The 19,540-nt window shown below is 42.6% G+C and overlaps 1 pseudogene; it reads left to right on the top strand.

The window, feature by feature from the left end:
• Positions 1–2,786: 2,786 nt before the first annotated feature.
• LOC110509331 (aquaporin-3-like) lies at positions 2,787–9,032 on the top strand (annotated as a pseudogene).
• The last annotated feature ends 10,508 nt before the right edge of the window (positions 9,033–19,540 follow it).

Genomic DNA, 19,540 nt, shown 5'->3' with positions numbered 1-19,540 from the left:
GCCCACAGCATTTGGGTCAGCACTAGGATGGTAGATACGAGTCATGCTCAGCTACTGTGTCACGGATCCCTCCGGAACTGTCATTATGCACATCTGGTCCCTATTCCCATTGATTAGTAATTGTATAAGTGTGCCCTTTGTTCACCATTGTCCTGTCGATTATTGTTCCCATGTCCGTTGGTTGTGTGAGTACCTATGTGTTGGTGCAGCTGTTATGCTGTGTGCTATATATAATGTCTATTACAGGTATTGTCCTGTGTCATTCAACGAGGTTTGCCCTCGCTCTTTTGTTTGGGTACAGCCCGGTGTTTTGTATACGTGTTTGTTTTGGGTGTATTAAAAACCCTTATTGTTTATTCTTGCACCTGTCTCCAAACCCTTTATACCAGCGTGACAGAATAACCGACCATTAAGGGAGACAGCAGGAATGGCCCGTCCGACACCGCCGCTACTTCGGCAGCTGCAACTGGGCCGTCCGACGTCGCCACAACCGGCCCATCCGACGCCACTGCAACTGGTCCATCTGGGGCCGCTTCTACTTCGGCAGCTGGCCTGTCCAAAGACGATGCAACCTCAGCAGCTGCATCGGGTCCTGATCGACCCGTACTGCGTTCCTGTGATGGGGGGGGGGTACTATCACTGATCTGTCCGGAACTGTCATCACGCACACCTGGTCCCTATTCCCATTGATTAGAAATTGTATAATTGTGCCCTTTGTTCACCGTTGTCCTGTTATTGTTCCCATGTCCGTTGGTCATGTGAGTACCTATTCTTTGGTGTAGCTGTTATGCTGCCTGCTTTATATATTTTGTATTACGGGTATCGTGCGTTCAACGAGGTTTACCCTGTTTTGGGTGCATTAAAAACCCCTATTGTGTATTCTTGGATTCTCCAAATCCTTTATACCAGCATGACATACTAAGCTATATTTTTGATACTTCAAGATACCCCGGTTAGACTCTTTTATTGGTTAACAATTTTATGGGCCTTTCTTCCACACTACCTGATATACAGTAGATGTCCTGGGCTGTCCACAACAACCTCTGTAACGCCATGTGTTCAAGACCGGTACTATTGCCATACCAGGTTTTGAGGGCCCATGCCAAACTCTGTTGCGCCTTCTTCACGACTGTGCATGTGTGTTAGGATCATTTTAAGTCTTTAGTGATATAGACACAGAGGAACTTGAAGATCTCGACCTGCTCCACTGCAACCCCGTCAATATGGATGGGGGGTGTGGTCTCCCCCCGTTTCCTGTAGTCCACGATCATCTCATTGGTCTTACTGACCTTGAGGGGGAGACGTTGTTGCTCTGGCACCAAACTGCCAGATCTCTGACCTCCTCCCTGTAGGCTGACTCATCGTCACTGGTGATCAGGCCTACCACCGTTGTGAAGTCAGCAAACTTGATGATGGTGTTGGAGTCATGCGTGGCCACACAGTCATGGGTGAACTACAGGAGGGGACTAAGCACTCACCCCTGTGGGGCCCTAGTATTAAGGGTCAGCTTGGCGGAGGTTACTTACCCTTACCACTTGGGGTCGGCCCGTCAGGAAGTCCAGGATCCAGTTACAGATGGAAGTGTTCAAACCCAGAGTCCTAAGATTTGTGACGAGCTTGGAGAGGACAATGTTGTTGAATGCTGAGCTGTAGTCAATGACCAGCATTCTCAACTACATCATGGTTAAAAGTATGTGGACACGTGCTTTTCAACCATCTCATTCCAACATTCCTCTTCTCTAGGTGGGTGTGGGCAGTGTGGAGAGTAATGTGTGGAGAGTAAGACTAGGTCATCCATGGATCTTTTGGGGAGGTATGCAAATTGGAATAGGTCTAGGGTGTCTGGGATGGCGGAGCTAATGTGTGTCATAACCAGCCTCTCTCTCAAAATACTTCATTCATGATTCCAGAAGTGAGTGCTGGCATGAAGCCTTAGAGTTCTTGGGGACAGGAAGGATAGTGGTCACACGGAGAGGTTGAAAGCTACTGTGAATATGCCTGCCAGCTGTTCTGTACGTGCTCTGATAACCCGCCCTGGAATATGGGCCACACGGCCTTGTGGGTGTTGACCTGATTAAAGACCTTTCTCATGTCGGCCTCAGTGAGCGAGATCAACAAATGTGTTATTTCATAGTTGTGATGTCTTCACTATTATTCTACAATGTAGAAAATAGTCCAAATAAAGAAAATCCAAGAATGTGTAGGTGTCCAAACTTTTGACTGGTACTGTAAGTATGTGTATTTTTTACATTTTAGTCATTTAAGTGATTTCATTTCCACATCAGTAATGCTATTGTGTATGGTAATTATACAAGATAAGTACCCTGCTTAAAACTACTTCAGTGATTTAAGGCGAACATATGAAGTAGAGCTTGAACCGGTTACTCTGTTGAAACTACCTGCTTTGCCGTGAACATTCAGACCTTTTTGTAGAGGTTTTAGTTTTCTTGCATACAGGCAGGCGACACTATGGCTACATTTGCACATGCAGCACAATTCTGATATGTTTTCCACTAATTGTTATTTTGATTAATCACATCAGATCTTTTCACATCAGATCTTTTGCAGCTGATCTGACTGGTGAAAAGATACATTACTGAAAAATATATCGGAAATGGGCTGCCTGTTTGACCAAGTTACAAAACACCAAGTGGAGTAGTTGTAGTAATCCACAACAAGGGAGGACATTTTCAAGAAAGCAGAGGAGCAAAAAGTCGAAAAAGAGGACTTGAAAACAATAATAATGAAGGGGGGAAAATATGGGTGGAGATGTGTAGGGAGGGGTTCAAAATCCAGGAGAGCTGTGTTTTTTATTTTTATTTTTTAACAGGGATCCTTTTCTGAGATCTTAGAGTCGACACACAGCCCTCCTTCACACACATTCCTAGTCAGCCCTGCGCCTCTGCCACCGACCCCGTTCTCACTGGACGACCCTGTCACAGCTGCTTCATGGGAAAACAGAAGGCACTTATGGACAAGCTAGTGAGGACCTTTCAGATCCGCCACATGTTGCTACGCCAGGCTCTGGCAGAGTGCTTGGGAACCCTGATTCTCATGGTGAGTGGGGACTGTTCCACGTCACTAGAGTAGCATTACCTATGTAAATAAAACCCTTCTCTTGAGTCTAAGCCTTTAGAGGGCGATATCTACTAAGCTAACATGTGAAATTGTTTTAAGATGGTCATAGGGAAGGAAGTATGCTTTGAAGTGTTTTTCCTATATCTGAGACCTGTAGTTAACCTCTTTAGTTTTGGCACATTCTACCCCCTATTCACTTCTATTCATTTTACCGCCCAGTACCAGGTTACCTTCAGACAAGTCTTATTAACCTTGTGGGCGTCTTAGAGCAAAACAGCTATCATGTCTGCGTTCGTGAGAGTCTCATTTTTGGATCGTCCAAATAGCTTCTAGCTCAAAACGTTAAGACTTAACAGACGTTTTTGTGAAAGGGAACTTTTCGGCATCCTCTCATGTCTAACAAACACCCATCTCGGGAAGCGGAGATCTACATCAGTAGATTCAGTGGATTGAAAGGCAGCTCATGCAAAAAAAACAGGAAGTCTCTAGCATAAACACACAGGTTTTTATTTAATATAATGGGATGTCATCAGACATCGACCTCAGAGTGTTATGAGTGTGTGACTGTCAATAGGAAACACAGTGCATTACTATCATTAGCTATCCAACAAGTAGGAGCTGATTGACAGCTTGTGGGTGTGAAAAGAATGTCCTCCAAAATCTAGATGAGGGAGGTTATTAACCCAATTGATTGTTTATTGAATTTTTTTTCATGTCAAAGAATTACACTGAAAATGAACATCCTTTACTTTAAATGAATACATTTAAATAATATTGTTTTCCATATAACCAGGTAATTAATTCTGAGAGAAAGTGAAGTCATCAGATAATTATTAATACTTCCTTGTTGATATTACATTCCATATTTACACGGATTCACTGTGTTTTGTAAAATATAGAAATTGATCTATAATTAATGCACAAACATATTCACATGCATACCGCTGTAGGGAGAACTCAAAACCTAGCCAATATGAGACAAACCTACGGAATAGAATAGAATCGTATACTGCCCTCCAAGGTGAAAGATAATTGTCATGGAACCAACTCGTTCACGTAGGTAACTGAAAGGCACTAGCATCCTCATTGGTATTCAACTCAATCCAAATAAAGCACGTGAGATTAATACACAAACAGCAACCTGGTATCAACCATTTCCAATGGTAACCACCACACAGCACAACAACAGTAGCTGGAGCGAAGATACGAGAGGGGGTGGTCATGCCATCTGGTATTTTCCTAGCCTGCAGTGTGAGAGGTGTAACTTATGTCTGATCCGCTGTTTGGACACACTACTGAGTGAAGCGTTATGCCCCCCTGGCAAACACAACTCCCCTGGCCGTGGATGCCTGAAGGCAGGTCTTCTCTGCTCTAAAGAAAGCTCCACAGGTAGATATCTAGCTAGGATCTTCAATAGACACCATAACCCACCTACCACAACACACTCTTGATCAAATGCATATAGAAAGCTTTATATATTCCCATGGAAACTCGGCACCAAAGTATGTTTCAGTATGATCCACCATGCTGCTTGGTTGAATATACAGTTGAAGTCGGTATTTTACATACACTTAGGTTGGAGTCATTAAAACTCATTTTTCAACCACTCCACAAATTTCTTGTCAACAAACTATAGTTTTGGCAAGTCGGTTAGGACATCTACTTTGTGCCAGACACAAGTAATTTTTCCAACAATTGTTTACAGACAGATTATTTCACTTCTAATTCAATGTATCACAATTCCAGTGGGACAGAAGTTTACATACACTAAGTTGACTGTGCCTTTAAACAGCTTGGAAAATTCCTGAAAATTATGTCATGGCTTTAGAAGCTTCTGATAGGCTAATTGGCATCATTTGAGTCATTGCTGCAGGAGGGACTGGTGCACTTCACAAAATAGATGGCATTATGAGGATGGAAAATGATGTGGATATATTGAAGCAACATCTCAAGACATCAGTCAGGAAGTTAAAGCTTGGTTGTGAATGGGTCTTCCAAATGTACAACGACCCCAAGCTTACTTCCAAAGTTGTGGCAAAATGGCTTAAGAACAACAATGTTAAGGCATTGGAGTGGCCATCACAAAGCCCTGACTTCAATCCTATAGAAAATGTGTTGGCAGAACTGAAAAAGCATGTGCCAGCAAGGAGGCCTACAAACCTGATTCAGTTACACCAGCTCTGTCAGGAGGAATGGGCCCAAATTCACCCAATTTTTTGTGGGAAGCTTGTGAAAGGCTACCCGAAATGTTTGACCCAAGTTAAGCAATTGAAAGGCAATGCTACCAAATACTAATTGAGTGTATGTAAACTTCTGACCCACTGGGAATGTGATGAAAGAAATAAAAGCTGAAATAAATTGTTCTCTCTAATATTATTCTGACATTTCACATTCTTAAAATAAAGTGGTGATCTTAACTGACCTAAGACAGGGGATTTTTACTAGGATTATATTTCAGGAATTGTGAAAAACTGAGTTTAAATGTATTTGGCTATGGTGTATGTAAACTTCTGACTACAACTGTATGCCTGTGCCAGATAATCAGCCAACCAGCGACCCCCACTGCACACCACCACGGCCCCTGGGCTCCGCAGCAAACCCATATCAACACACATACACACCACCCATGGGCTCCGTAGCACATTCAAAACGACACAAGCACGGCTTCTCGGGTCAATGTAAGCCACACCCCAAGGCAAGATCTGTAGTAAGCTTAGTGGCACAGAAAGAGGGGACTCAGGTCAAATGGTTGGAGGTGTTTACCATCATTGGTGACCTATTTTCTACCCTCTGTCTGTTTATCTGAGCGCTATACAGACCTAAAGTCTTAAAACTCATTTGAAATAAGTACTGGACCACCGCTCGACCACAGGCATTTTTGGAATCCTGATGGGAAGATGGATGGAGCCAAATACAGGACCATTCTGGAAGAAAACCTGATGGAGTCTGCAAAAGACCTGAGACTGGGACGGAGATTTGTCTTCCAACAAGACAATGATTCAAAACATAAAGCAAAATCTACAATGGAATGGTTCAAAAATAAACATATCCAGGTGTTAGAATGACCAAGTCAAAGTCCAGACCTGAATCCAATCGAGAATCTGTGGAAAGAACTGAAAACTGCTGTTCACAAATGCTCTCCATCCAACCTCACTGAGCTCGAGCTGTTTTGCAAGGAGGAATGGGAAAAAATGTCAGTCTCTCGATGTGCAAAACTGATAGAGACATACCCCAAGCGAATTACAGCTGTAATCGCAGCAAAAGGTGGCGCTACAAAGTATTAACTTAAGGGGGCTGAATAATTTTACACGCCCAATTTTTCAGTTTTTGATTTGTTAAAAAAGTTTGAAATATCCAATAAATGTCGTTCCACTTCATGATTGTGTCCCACTTGTTGTTGATTCTTCACAAAAAAATACAGTTTTATATCTTTATGTTTGAAGCCTGAAATGTGGCAAAAGGTCGCAAAGTTCAAGGGGGCCGAATACTTTCGCAAGGCACTGTATAGTCTATTCCTTTATGGGGAGGGGGGGGGGTCAGTGTAAACATCAACAAAATGTAACACAACAACACATTACAATGTTCACATTGCTTTGGTCACCCATGCAGAGTCTCTCTCATCTCACATGTCTCTCTCCTCTCCCTGTAGATGTTTAGCTGTGGTGAGGTGGCCCAGCTGGTGCTGAGTGGTGGCTCCCATGGAATGTTCCTCACCATCAACTTTGCCTTTGGTTTCGCTGCCACATTGGGTATACTGGTCAGCGGACAGGTCTCAGGTGATGGGGGCACATTATCGCTCTTACTTCCTCTGAAATCAAAGGTCAGGAAAATAAGAGTTTTCATTAGTCCAGACATTACTGTCTAATAGTAGCAAGTCTATTGGGAGTGATCAGTTAAACTATTGTGACAGACACATTCTACCTAATGTAAACTAACAGTAATTTCAACTGCAATATTTAGAGACAGGAGACAGAGAGAGAGAGAGAGAACTGCAAACAGTGGAAATCCGAGAGGCATACAGAGGAACAAAGAATGACACTCGCTTGCCCCTCAAATTTCAAAGTTATTGGGTCCATGAATGAAAGGAAAGTGTGAAATTACAAATTGAGTTATTTCTTCATTCACTATAAAAGCAAATCAAAAGGCAGGCAGCACAGAGAGTTCCGCAGTTCACTTGTGCCCACGTCTTCAATGCCTTCATAATGAGGCTGTCGCCCTCTAATACAGATGGCAGCTGTGAAAATAAGACTTGTATAATTAGGGACCTCCTACCATGCCGCAATTTAAGCTGCAAACGCAAGGTGAGAGGAGGGAGACCGACACCTACGTGAATGCGCAGTCTGAACAGTTCATTAGGTTTTCTACTTCAAGGTTTTAAAGGGCAAATCTACTGTAGCTTCATGGGATCATTTTCGGGGCCTTTTCATCGCTCCAATTTACTGTGTGTCACAGAGACCTGCCATCCTAACAGGTATTTACTGAGTCTACTATTAATGGCAGATAGTCTCGGGTCCTTTATTCCCCTCTGAGAAAAGGTTTTAAGAGAATCATCTATGGTCTTGATATGCTCGGGTTGTTTTCTCTCATTTAGAGAAAATCAGGAGGAGACTTGGTTTAAAGAGGGATGGTCTTGGGTGTTTTTTACTCAGAGAAAATGGAATAGAATGAAACTGAGAAATGGCCATTCACCATTTGCCAAATTGTTCTTTATCACAGGAGGCCACCTGAACCCAACTGTAACCTTCCCTCTCTGTATATTGGGGAGAGAACCTTGGAGGAAGTTCCCTGTGTTTTTCTTATTCCAGACTCTGGGGGCCTTCCTGGGATCTGGGATCATATTTGGCATGTATTCTGGTGAGGGGAATTTGGAAATGTTTTATGATGATAAATGTCCAAACAACAACAACAACAACAGTTTTTCTAGTTGCCATGTTCTACTGAACACATTCAAGACTTTCAAAGTTTAGACTTAAATAACTGTTATTTTCTCCCTAAGGGAGTTTCAAGGTTATACAGCTACTGTAGATGGTACTGTACCACACACAATGTGGTATCTTATATGTTACCATGGTTTCTCCAGATGCATTGTGGGACTATGGCCAAGGAACACTGATCGTTTAGGGGGAGAATGCCACTGCTGGGATCTTTGCTACCTATCCCTCCAAACATCTCACTCTGGTTAATGGATTCTTTGACCAGGTACATTCACAATATTATAGTATATTAGTGCATCCATATTAGGACAGTCTCTGAATCACAATAAGTTATATGGACTAATATCCTGTATGGAAACCATAGTATATAACAACAACAAGCACATATAATCAACAAAACACACAACAACCATATACAACTGAGCCTGGCTGTGTTACAGATGATAGGCATGGCTGCCCTGATCATGTGTATCCTGGCCATCGTGGACCCCTACAACAACCCTATTCACCGGGGATTGGAGGCCTTCACGGTGGGCTTTGTGGTGCTGGTCATCGGTCTGTCCATGGGCTTCAACCCTGCCAGAGACCTGGGCCCACGCATATTTACTGCCCTGGCTGGCTGGGGTAGCGAGGTCTTCACGTGAGTCTCCTTAGGGTTTTTCTCCTGTTTTTTGCTTTCTGTGTTTTCTTTCTTTCCAATAATGACTTAAATAAAGCATGTCTTATGGGAAGTTTTATCTTACCATAAGTTATTAAAGATACTCTGCTCTCACTATTTACTCTGCATAGACATACAATCTTGTCTCTGTCTTGGTCTCCCACAGAGCTTATTCCTACTGGTTCTTTGTGCCCATCTTTGCCCCCTTCATTGGTGTGGTGGTGGGCATGACGGTGTACCAGCTGATGGTGGGGTACCACGTGGAGGGAGAGGCACGGGAGAATAGGGAAGAGGAAGAAAAGGAGGAGCAAGAGGAGATGCTTAAAATGTCCAGCCTCTATGTAGATAAAACCTCTATGTAGATAATATACTGTACGTCTTTGTAGTATTTTCTTACATATTTAATGTCTTTCCTTAGTGACAAACTCATTTCTTAAAGGGGATTAATAAAATATGATTCAATCAATTATTCCTTACATACCACCAGGTTCAAACCCTGAAGACAGTAGGGATCGATAGAGACCATTTGTCAACAGTACACACACACACACACACACACACACACACACACACACACACACACACACACACACACACACACACACACTGTATCTGCAGCTTCAGTATGCAACCTACTTTCAACATCAGAAACTCCTTCAAATCTAGAAAATAACAAAACAAAAACAGTCTTCGCTTATGCCGCCTTGCTGACAAAACTGCAATAGTGATGCTTTGGCACAGAAAAAAATGGAAAACAGAAGATTCAAAGCAGAAGTAGTATCACCTCTCACTCATTTGAAATGTGGTGCTGTGTTGAATTTGTGTCGGGATCTAAGAGATGAGATGACACCTAGATAATGCCAAAAAAAGGAAGTTGAGCACCCAGTATACAGTTTTGCCATTTTTACTATGCTTTGCCCTTATAGTTAGGATTCTGGCTCTACTGAATTCAATATACAATTAACTATAATCTAATTGTACGCATTGTGCACAAATTGTACACATTAATTGTACACATATACAGTACCAGTCAACATTTTGGACACACCTACTCATTCCAGGGTTTTTCTTGATTGTTACTATTTTCTACATTGTAGAATAATTGTGAAGACAACAAAACTATAAAATAACACATATGGAATTATGTAGGAACCAAAAATGTGTTAAACAAATCAATTTCTGAAATTTTTCAAAGTGGCCACCCTTTGCTTTGATGACAGCTTTGCACACTCTTGGCATTTTCTCAAACAGCGTCATGAGGAATGTTTTTCCAACTGTGTGAAAGGAGTTCCCACATATGCTGAGCACTCGTTGGCTGCTTTACCTTCACTCTGTGGTCCAACTCATCCAAAACCATCTCTATTGGGTTGAGGTCGGGTGATTGTGGAGGCCAGGTCATCTGATGCAGCACTCCATCACTCTCCTTCTTGGTCAAATAGCCCTTACACAGCCTGGAGCTGTGTTCTGGGTCATTGTCCTGGTGGGGGAAAAAATGATAGTCCCACTAAATGCTGACAAAAAGGGATGGCCTATCGCTGCAGAATGCTGTGGTTGCCATGCTTTTTAAGTGTGCCTTGAATTCTAAATAAATCACTGACAGTGTCACCAGCAAAGCACCCCCACTCCATCACACCTCCTCCATGCTTCACGGTGTGTCCAAACTTTTGACTGGTACTGTAAATCAGACACTAACACTCTAACCAGGCCAAACAGTAGGTAGTACATGCATTACCATTAGAGGGGCGCTGCAGCATTGCCAGTATGATACTACTATCATAATAAATGTGAGTGAGCTCTATCAAAGAGCTATGCGTAACAGATTACTAAAATCTTTACAATCACTTTCATGTTCTTTCCCTCAGCTCAGCAGTCTCACTGGTGATATGCTAGGTTTTTCTTTAAAAATAAAGGAGAGCCGCACACTCTAGGAACTCATATGCAAAAAATATTTATGTCCAACGTTTCGACAGACAAGCTGTCTTCATTAGGGTATAATGACAAACACTGCGAGATGATTCATTTATATAGTGTCAAAAGACACACACAGCTGTCTGTAATCATGTAGGCTTATGTAGCCAAATTGTATCTATGATCGTATGCTATCCATTTTTGTTTTTTGCATGCTATTTTAATATATGAGAATTAACCAATGATATCAGGCCACAACTGGCCATGATTACAGACACCTGTGTGTGCCTTTTGACACTATATAATCGAGTCATCCAGCAGTGTTTGTCATTATACCCTGATGAAGACAGCTTGTCTGTCGAAACGTTGGACAGAAATATTTTTGCATCTGAGCTCCTAGAGTGTGTGGCTCTCCTTTAAATTTAAGTGTTCTACTCCGTTAGCCAGCACCTCGCCTAAATAGGTGTGCATTTCTTTCGCCTCTAGATTATGCTAGGTTTTTCTACCTCTTAACCTCTACCAGATGTGTACCAGATGCGCCTGTGTTCCTGGGACCTGAGCCAAATGTAACTTTGGACTGCTTTACAGCACACCATGAGAAAAAGAGACAAGACGAACGGTTGACTGCTTCAAGCAGCCTGAATAGCCCTTTACACTCACACCCGTATACAAAAAGGGTTCTTCAGCTGTCCCCATAGGACAAACCTTTTTGGTTCCAGGTAGAACCCTTTTGGGTTCAAAATATAGCACTCTATGTAAAGGGTTTTCCATGGAACCAACAAGGGTTCTACCTGGAACCAAAAATAGTTATTCAACGGATTCTCCTATATGGGGACAGCTGAAGAACCCTTTTAGGTTCTAGATAGAAAAAAGGTGCTAAGAGTGTAAGGGTTGAAAATGGCAGATTTGGGAACTGATAAACGACTAAATTGGAAAGCAATGGCTATAATGCTATAAATGATGTCAGAGTTCAGGCTCTGCACTTTACAGTGCTGTATGAGTTTTGACTGTAAGCCATTCAGAACATGATCACCACACACGACAGGAATCCCTCCCCCTAATTGGGCAACGTTTTTTGCACATTTTTTATTGTCTGAGAGGGAAATGCTGTACATTAAGAGAACTCGATGTACACCGAACAAACATTTTAACACAATATGTTGGTCCCATGTCTGCCCAGTCATGTGAAATCCATATATTAGGGCCTAATGAATTTATTTCAATTTACTGATTTCCTTAAATGAACTGTAACTCAGTAAAATCTTTGACATTTTTGCATGTTGCATTAATATTTTTTGATCGGTATATGTAAAAAGATGAGACATTGAGGATTATAATAAATACCGCTTTGATGTCATACAAGTAACCCAAATCTGCACATCTCATTTACATATTATAAAACATATACAGTGTAAACGTTTATGATCACTATGTTTGATATGTTCGTACAAGTTACAAGATGACATGGCATCATACCCTGGGTTGTTCTGAACAGAATGAACCTATGTTTGTCTATTGTGAAGAAAATATGCCTATATGACTCTTTTCTACACAAATCAAATCATATTTGTCACATGAGCCGTATACAACAGGTGTAGACTTTACCATGAAATACAGTGCCTTGCGAAAGTATTCGGCCCCGCTTGAACTTTGCGACCTTTTGCCACATTTCAGGCTTCAAACATAAAGATATAAAACTGTGTTTTTTTGTGAAGAATCAACAACTAGTGGGACACAATTATGAAGTGGAACGACATTTATTGGATATTTAAAACTTTTTTAACAAATCAAAAACTGAAAAATTGGGCGTGCAAAATTATTCAGCCCCCTTAAGTTAATACTTTGTAGCGCCACCTTTTGCTGTGATTACAGCTGTAAGTCGCTTGGGGTTATGTCTCTATCAGTTTTGCACATCGAGAGACTGAAATTTTTTCCCATTCCTCCTTGCAAAACAGCTCGAGCTCAGTGAGGTTGGATGGAGAGCATTTGTGAACAGCAGTTTTCAGTTCTTTCCACAGATTCTCGATTGGATTCAGGTCTGGACTTTGACTTGGCCATTCTAACACCTGGATATTTTTGAACCATTCCAATGTAGATTTTGCTTTATGTTTTGGATCATTGTCTTGTTGGAAGACAAATCTCCGTCCCAGTCTCAGGTCTTTTGCAGACTCCATCAGGTGTTCTTCCAGAATGGTCCTGTATTTGGCTCCATCCATCTTCCCATCAATTTTAACCATCTTCCCTGTCCCTGCTGAAGAAAAGCAGGCCCAAACCATGATGCTGCCACCACCATGTTTGACAGTGGGGATGGTGTGTTCAGCTGTGTTGCTTTTACGCCAAACATAACGTTTTGCATTGTTGCCAAAAAGTTCAATTTTGGTTTCATCTGACCAGAGCACCTTCTTCCACATGTTTGGTGTGTCTCCCAGGTGGCTTGTGGCAAACTTTAAACGACACTTTTTATGGATATCTTTAAGAAGTGGCTTTCTTTTTGCCACTCTTCCATAAAGGCCAGATTTGTGCAATATACGACTGATTGTTGTCCTATGGACAGAGTCTCCCACCTCAGCTGTAGATCTCTGCAGTTCATCCAGAGTGATCATGGGCCTCTTGGCTGCATCTCTGATCAGTCTTCTCCTTGTATGAGCTGAAAGTTTAGAGGGACGGCCATGTCTTGGTAGATTTGCAGTGGTCTGATACTCCTTCCATTTCAATATTATCGCTTGCACAGTGCTCCTTGGGATGTTTAAAGCTTGGGAAATCTTTTTGTATCCAAATCCGGCTTTAAACGTCTTCACAACATTATCTCGGACCTGCCTGGTGTGTTCCTTGTTCTTCATGATGCTCTCTGCACTTTTAACGGACCTCTGAGACTATCACAGTGCAGGTGCATTTATACGGAGACTTGATTACACACAGGTGGATTGTATTTATCATCATTAGTCATTTAGGTCAACATTGGATCATTCAGAGATCCTCACTGAACTTCTGGAGAGAGTTTGCTGCACTGAAAGTAAAGGGGCTGAATAATTTTGCACGCCCAATTTTTCAGTTTTTGATTTGTTAAAAAAGTTTGAAATATCCAATAAATGTCGTTCCACTTCATGATTGTGTCCCACTTGTTGTTGATTCTTCACAAAAAAATACAGTTTTATATCTTTATGTTTGAAGCCTGAAATGTGGCAAAAGGTCGCAAAGTTCAAGGGGGCCGAATACTTTCGCAAGGCACTGTACTTGCTCATGAGCCCCTCCTACAGAGTAAAAACATATTTTTTTAAATGTGACACAAGAGGAATGAAATACACAACAATGTAGATAAATGTAGAAACATTTATGTAGATTTATGTAGATAAGTGTTCATGGGTGCGAGGTATTTGAGATAGATATGTACATGAAGGCAGGGTAAAGTTACTAGGCATCAGGATAGATAATAATAAAGTATTTGAGGTAGATATGTACATGAAGGCAGGGTAAAGTGACTAGGCATCAGGATAGATAATAATAAAGTATTTGAGGTAGATATGTACATGAAGGCAGGGTAAAGTTACTAGGCATCAGGATAGATAATAATAAAGTATTTGAGGTAGATATGTACATGAAGGCAGGGTAAAGTGACTAGGCATCAGGATAGATAATAATAAAGTATTTGAGGTAGATATGTACATGAAGGCAGGGTAAAGTGACTAGGCATCAGGATAGATAATAATAAGAGTAAAATAAAGAACAGAGTAGCAGCAGCATATGATGAGTGTTAAAGTGTGTGTGGTGTTGTGTGTTTGTGTTGTGTTGGTATGTGTGTGTGTTTTATGTGTGTGTACGCATGTAGTATGTATGTGTGTGTGCTCATGTAGTGTATGTGAATGTGTCTAGGTTTTGTGTGAGTGTCCGTGTAGTGTGAGTGTGAGTGTGTGTGTATCTGGTGTGTATATATAGTCTTGTGAGTGTGCATAGAGTCAGTGCAAGATAGGGACAGTGTATATAGTCCAGGTAACAATTGAATTAAAACTATTTAGCACTCGAATGGCTATTTAGCAGTCTTATGGCTAGTGGGTAGAAGCTGTCTCGGAGCCTGTTGGTCCGAGAGCTGATGCTCCGGTACCGTTTGCCAGATGGTCGCAGAGTGAACAGTCAATGGCTTGGGTGGCTGTAGTCTTTGGCAATTTTGCGGGCCTTCCTCTGACACCGCTTAATATAAGAGGAAGGGAGCTCGGCCCCAATGATGTACTGGGCTGTCCGTACCACACTCTGTAGCGCTTTGAGGGCAGTGCACGTCAAGGGCAGTGCATTTTCCATATCAAACGATGGTGCAGCCAGTCAAGATGCTCTCGATGGTGCAGCTGTAGAACTTTGAGGATCCGAGGGCCAATGACAAATCTTTTTAGCCTCCTAAGGGGGAAGAGGCACTGTTGTGCCGTATTCACGACTGTGCAGGTGTGTGTGGACCATGTGATCCTTAGTGATGTGGACGGCAAGAAACTTGAAGCTCTCGGCCCACTCCACCACAGCCCTGTTGATGTGGGCGTGCTCTCCCGTCTTTCTTCTGTAGTCCACGATCAGTGTTACTAGCATTGAGGGAGAGGTTGTTGTTAAGGCACCACACTACTAAGTCTCTGACCTCCCTTATTGCCATCGGTGATCAGGCCTACCACCGTCGTATCATCTGCAAACTTGATGATGGTGAGGGAGTCATGCATGGCCATGCAGTCGTGGGTGAACAGGGAGTACAGGAGGGGAAGCACACACCCCTGAGTTACCCCAATGTTGAAGGTCAACGTGGCGGAGTTGTTGTTGCTTTTCCTAACCACTTGGGGCTGGCCCGTCAGGAAGTCCAGTGGCGGAGGGAGGTGTTCAGTCCCGGGATCCTCAACTTGGCGATGAGTTGGAGGGGACTACGGTGTTGAACGCTGAGCTGTAGTCTATGAACAGCATTCTCACATAGTTATTTCCCCTCTTGTCCAGGTGGGAGAGGGCAGTGTGTGCAATTGTGCAATTGTAAGTGCAATTGCGATTGCGTAACCTGTGGATCTGGGAGTGATATGGGAATTGGAGTGGGTCCAGGATGTCTGGGATGATGATGTTAGTGTGTCCTGACCAGCCTTTCAAAAACACTTCATAGTATAACAGATGTGAGTGCTACAGGGCGATAGTCATTTAGGCAGGTTACCTTGGTGTCCTTGGGAACAGGAACAATGGTGGTCAGCTTGAAACATGTTGGGATTACAGACTGGGACAAGGTGAGATTGTACCAGTCTTGTAGCCTCGTGTCGACTTCATCGGACCACTTCCATATTTAGTGCCTCAATGATGCTTCCTGTTTCAGCGTTTGTTTGTAAACAGGAAGCAGGCGAATAGAGTCATGGTCAGAATTACCGAAGGGAGGACGAGGGAGGGCATTGTATGCATTTCTGTAGGTAGAACAAAAGTGGTCTAGAGTTTTAGTGTCCCTTGTGGCGCAGGAGACGTGTTGGTAGAAGTGAGGTAAAACAGTCTCCACCGTTAAAGTCTCTGTCCACCAGAAATGCTGCCTCTGAGTGAACGGTTTCTTGTTTGTTTATGGCCCCATACAGTTTGAGGTGGTGTCGGCTTGTGGAGGGATGTAGACAGCTGTGATGATTTCGGATGAGAATCTTGGTAGATTAAAGGATCTGCGGCTTACCATGAGCTATTCTATATCAGGTCAGCAAAAGCTCAAGATTTTCTTCACACTGGAAGCAGCTCACCAGTTGTTGTTTATGAATAGGCATATCCCTCCCCTTTGGATTTGCCAGAGGCCGCATTTGTCAGATCGTGCTGCTGCATGGAGAAATCACTGAGTAATACAGACGTAGAGTTATCCAGTCACGTCTCTGCAAGGCATATAATATTGCAGCTTTCCGTGTCTCTCTGATAGGAGACTCTCGAACAAAGATCATCCATCTTATTCTCGAGTGGCTGGACATTTGCCAATAGAAGAGACGGGAGTGCCGATCGATTTTCTCTTCATCTTAGTCTCACCAGGATGCCGGCTTGTCTACGCCTGCTGCATTTTAATAGCCCATGAAACATAGGGATGGGGTTCGGTATGAAGAAGGGAACAGCTGAGTCAGAGTTGAAGTCGAAGTCATGGTTAGTAACTGTCGACCTGATGTTCAGAAGTGCTCGGAGATCATATGTGATAATAGTATGAACTTTCTGTACAAAAAAGTAAGGATAATCACCAGAAAAAAAGTCACTTTGTAGCAAACACACCAAAATTACGATCTGTTTCTCTGAATTGCCTTGTGAAAAACAAACTGTATGACCGTATTTTAAAACTTAGCTAGTCATGTTGGCAATAGAACAAACTTGACCAGCTAAACTTTTGGCAAACTCCAAGTGAGCTGTCATGTGCCTTTTACTGAGGAGTGGCTTCCATCTGGACCACTCTACCATAAAGGCCTGATTGGTGAAGTGCTGCAGAGATGGTTGTCCTTCTGGAAGGTTCTCCCATCTCCAAAGAGGAACTCTGGAGCTCTGTCAGAGTGACCATCGGGTTCTTGGTCACCTCCTTGACGAAGTCCCTTCTTCCCCGATTGCTCAGTTTTCCGGGCGGCCAGCTCCAGGAAGAGTCTTGGTGGTTCCAAACTTCTTCATTTTAAGAATGATGGAGGACACTGTGTTCTTGAGAACCTTCAATGCTGCAGACAATTTTTGGTAACCTTCCCAAGATCTTTGCCTCGACACAATCCTGTCTCGGAGCTCTAGGGACAATTCCTTCAACCTCATGGCTTGGTTTTTGCTCTGACATGCACTGTCAACTGTGGGACCTAAAATAGACAGGTGTGTGCCTTTCCAAATCATGTCCAATCAATTGAATTTACCACAGGTGAACTCCAATTAAGTTGTAGAATCATCTCAAGGATGACCAAAGGAAACAAGATGAACCTGAGCTCAATTTCAAGTTTTATAGCAAAGGGTCTGAATACTAATGTAAAAAAGGTTTTTAATTTTTTTTTAATTTGCAAAAATGTCATTGTGGGGCCTCGTGTGTAGATTGATGAGGGAAAAATGTATTTAATCTATTTTAGAATAAGGCTGTAACGTAACTGTAAAGATGTGCGCTGAGAGTCGGAAGGCAAGTTCAGGGAGTGAGTGTTTTAAAAAATAAACACAACACAAAATATTAAACAGAAAAAGAAACAATAACGCCTGGGAAAGGAACTAAAGGGAGTGACATATATAGGGAAGGTAATCAGGGAGGTGATGGAGTCCATGTGAGTCTGTTGACACGCAGGTGACCCTAACGAAGGTGAAAGGTGTGTGCCATAATGAGCAGCCTTTGACCTAGAGGCCAGAGATGGAGCACACATTACAGTAACAAAATGTGGAAAAGGGGAAGGGGTCTGAATACTTTCCTAATGCACTGTATTTTCATATTTCTTCTGTAACCAAAATTTCAATTTAGCCCTATCCATGCAGGCCAATTTCCACAAGTGTAAAGGGTTAAAAAGCTCAACATGTTTGTGGTAAATGTCAAAGAAATCAACAAAACAATAGGTGATTGACTATTTGTTTACCTCAAAATACAGATCCATAACCTTTAAGGGTTTGCCTCTTTACATTTCTTAGTACCAAATTCAGGGGTATCCTACTTGAACAAAGCAGTAACAGTTTCATATCGTAACCACAGCCTATACAATATCACACCGTCGTGTTGATTGGTTTTCAATCTGTTTTTATCAGGCATAAATCAGTTGTGGCCTACTAGCAAGATTTATGATAATAGTGTCAAAAGAGGGTAAAAGAGGATAAGATGTGGGCAGGTGTATTGTAGGCCTACATTTCGCACTCGTCTTGAGGACAGGGAAGTGGAGTTACTCTGATCTGTTCTTTATTAAAAAGCTATACTGCCTAGTAGTGAGTGTCTACTATACTATTGTTGGCTCACGTTAACAGAGAGGTTAAGTGACACAAATGAGCTCAACATATCACAGCTAATCTCATAAGAAACCAATAATTGGCCAACAGTATAACAAAAACTCTTCTTAATCTGTTCAAATTCTGTTCATTCCTTCAATGTGAAACAGCTGGCTATTGGCAGATAGAACATACCACAAGTCCAGGACCCAATCGCACAGGGCGGGGTTGAGATCCAGGGCCTCAAGCTTAATGATGAGCATGGAGGATACTATGACGTTGAATGCTGAGCTGTAGTCAATGAACAGCATTCTTACATAGGTATTCCTCTTGTCCAGGTGGGATAGGGCATTGTGCAGTGTGGTGCGATTGCATCATCTGTGGACCTATTGGGGCAGTATGCAAATTGGAGTGGGTCTAGGGTATCAGGTAAGGTGGAGGAGATATGATCCTTGACTGGTCTCTCAAAGCACTTCATGATGACAAAAGTGAGTGCTATGGGGCGATTGTCATTCAGTTTCCTTTGCCTTCTTCGGTACAGGAACAATGATGGCATGTGGGAACAGCAGACTGGGATAGGGAGAAAATTAATATGTCCGTAAACACACCAGCCAGCTGGTCTGCGAATGCTCTGAGGACGTGGCTAGGGATGCCGTCTGGGCTAGCAGCCCTGCAATGGTTAACACGTTTAAATGTCTTACGTCGGCTATGGAGAAGAAGAGCCCACAGACCTTGGTAGCGGGCCGTGTCGGTGGCACTGTATTATCCTCAAAGCCGGCGAAGAAGGTTTTTAGTTTGTCTGGAAGCAAGACGTCGGTGTCCGTGACGTGGCTGAGTTTCTTTTTGTAGTCCGTGATTGTCTGTAGACCCTGCCACGTGTAACGGATGTGAAACGGCTAGCTTAGTTAGCGGTGCGCACTAAATAGCATTTCAATCGGTGACGTCACTTGCTCTGAGAGTAAGTAGTAGTAGTTCCCCTTGCTCTGCAAGGGCCGTGGCTTTTGTGGAGCGATGGGTAACAGTGCTTCGTTTTATACTGTTACACACGTCTCATGTCTGAGCCGTTGAATTGTATGTATATATATAT

Source organism: Oncorhynchus mykiss, chromosome 29 (assembly GCF_057628025.1).
Source record: "Oncorhynchus mykiss isolate SJ-2025 chromosome 29, ASM5762802v1, whole genome shotgun sequence".
Taxonomy (NCBI): Eukaryota; Metazoa; Chordata; class Actinopteri; order Salmoniformes; family Salmonidae; genus Oncorhynchus; species Oncorhynchus mykiss.
The sequence above is the reverse complement of the archived record's forward strand: the minus strand, read 5'-3'. Positions and strand labels throughout refer to the sequence as shown.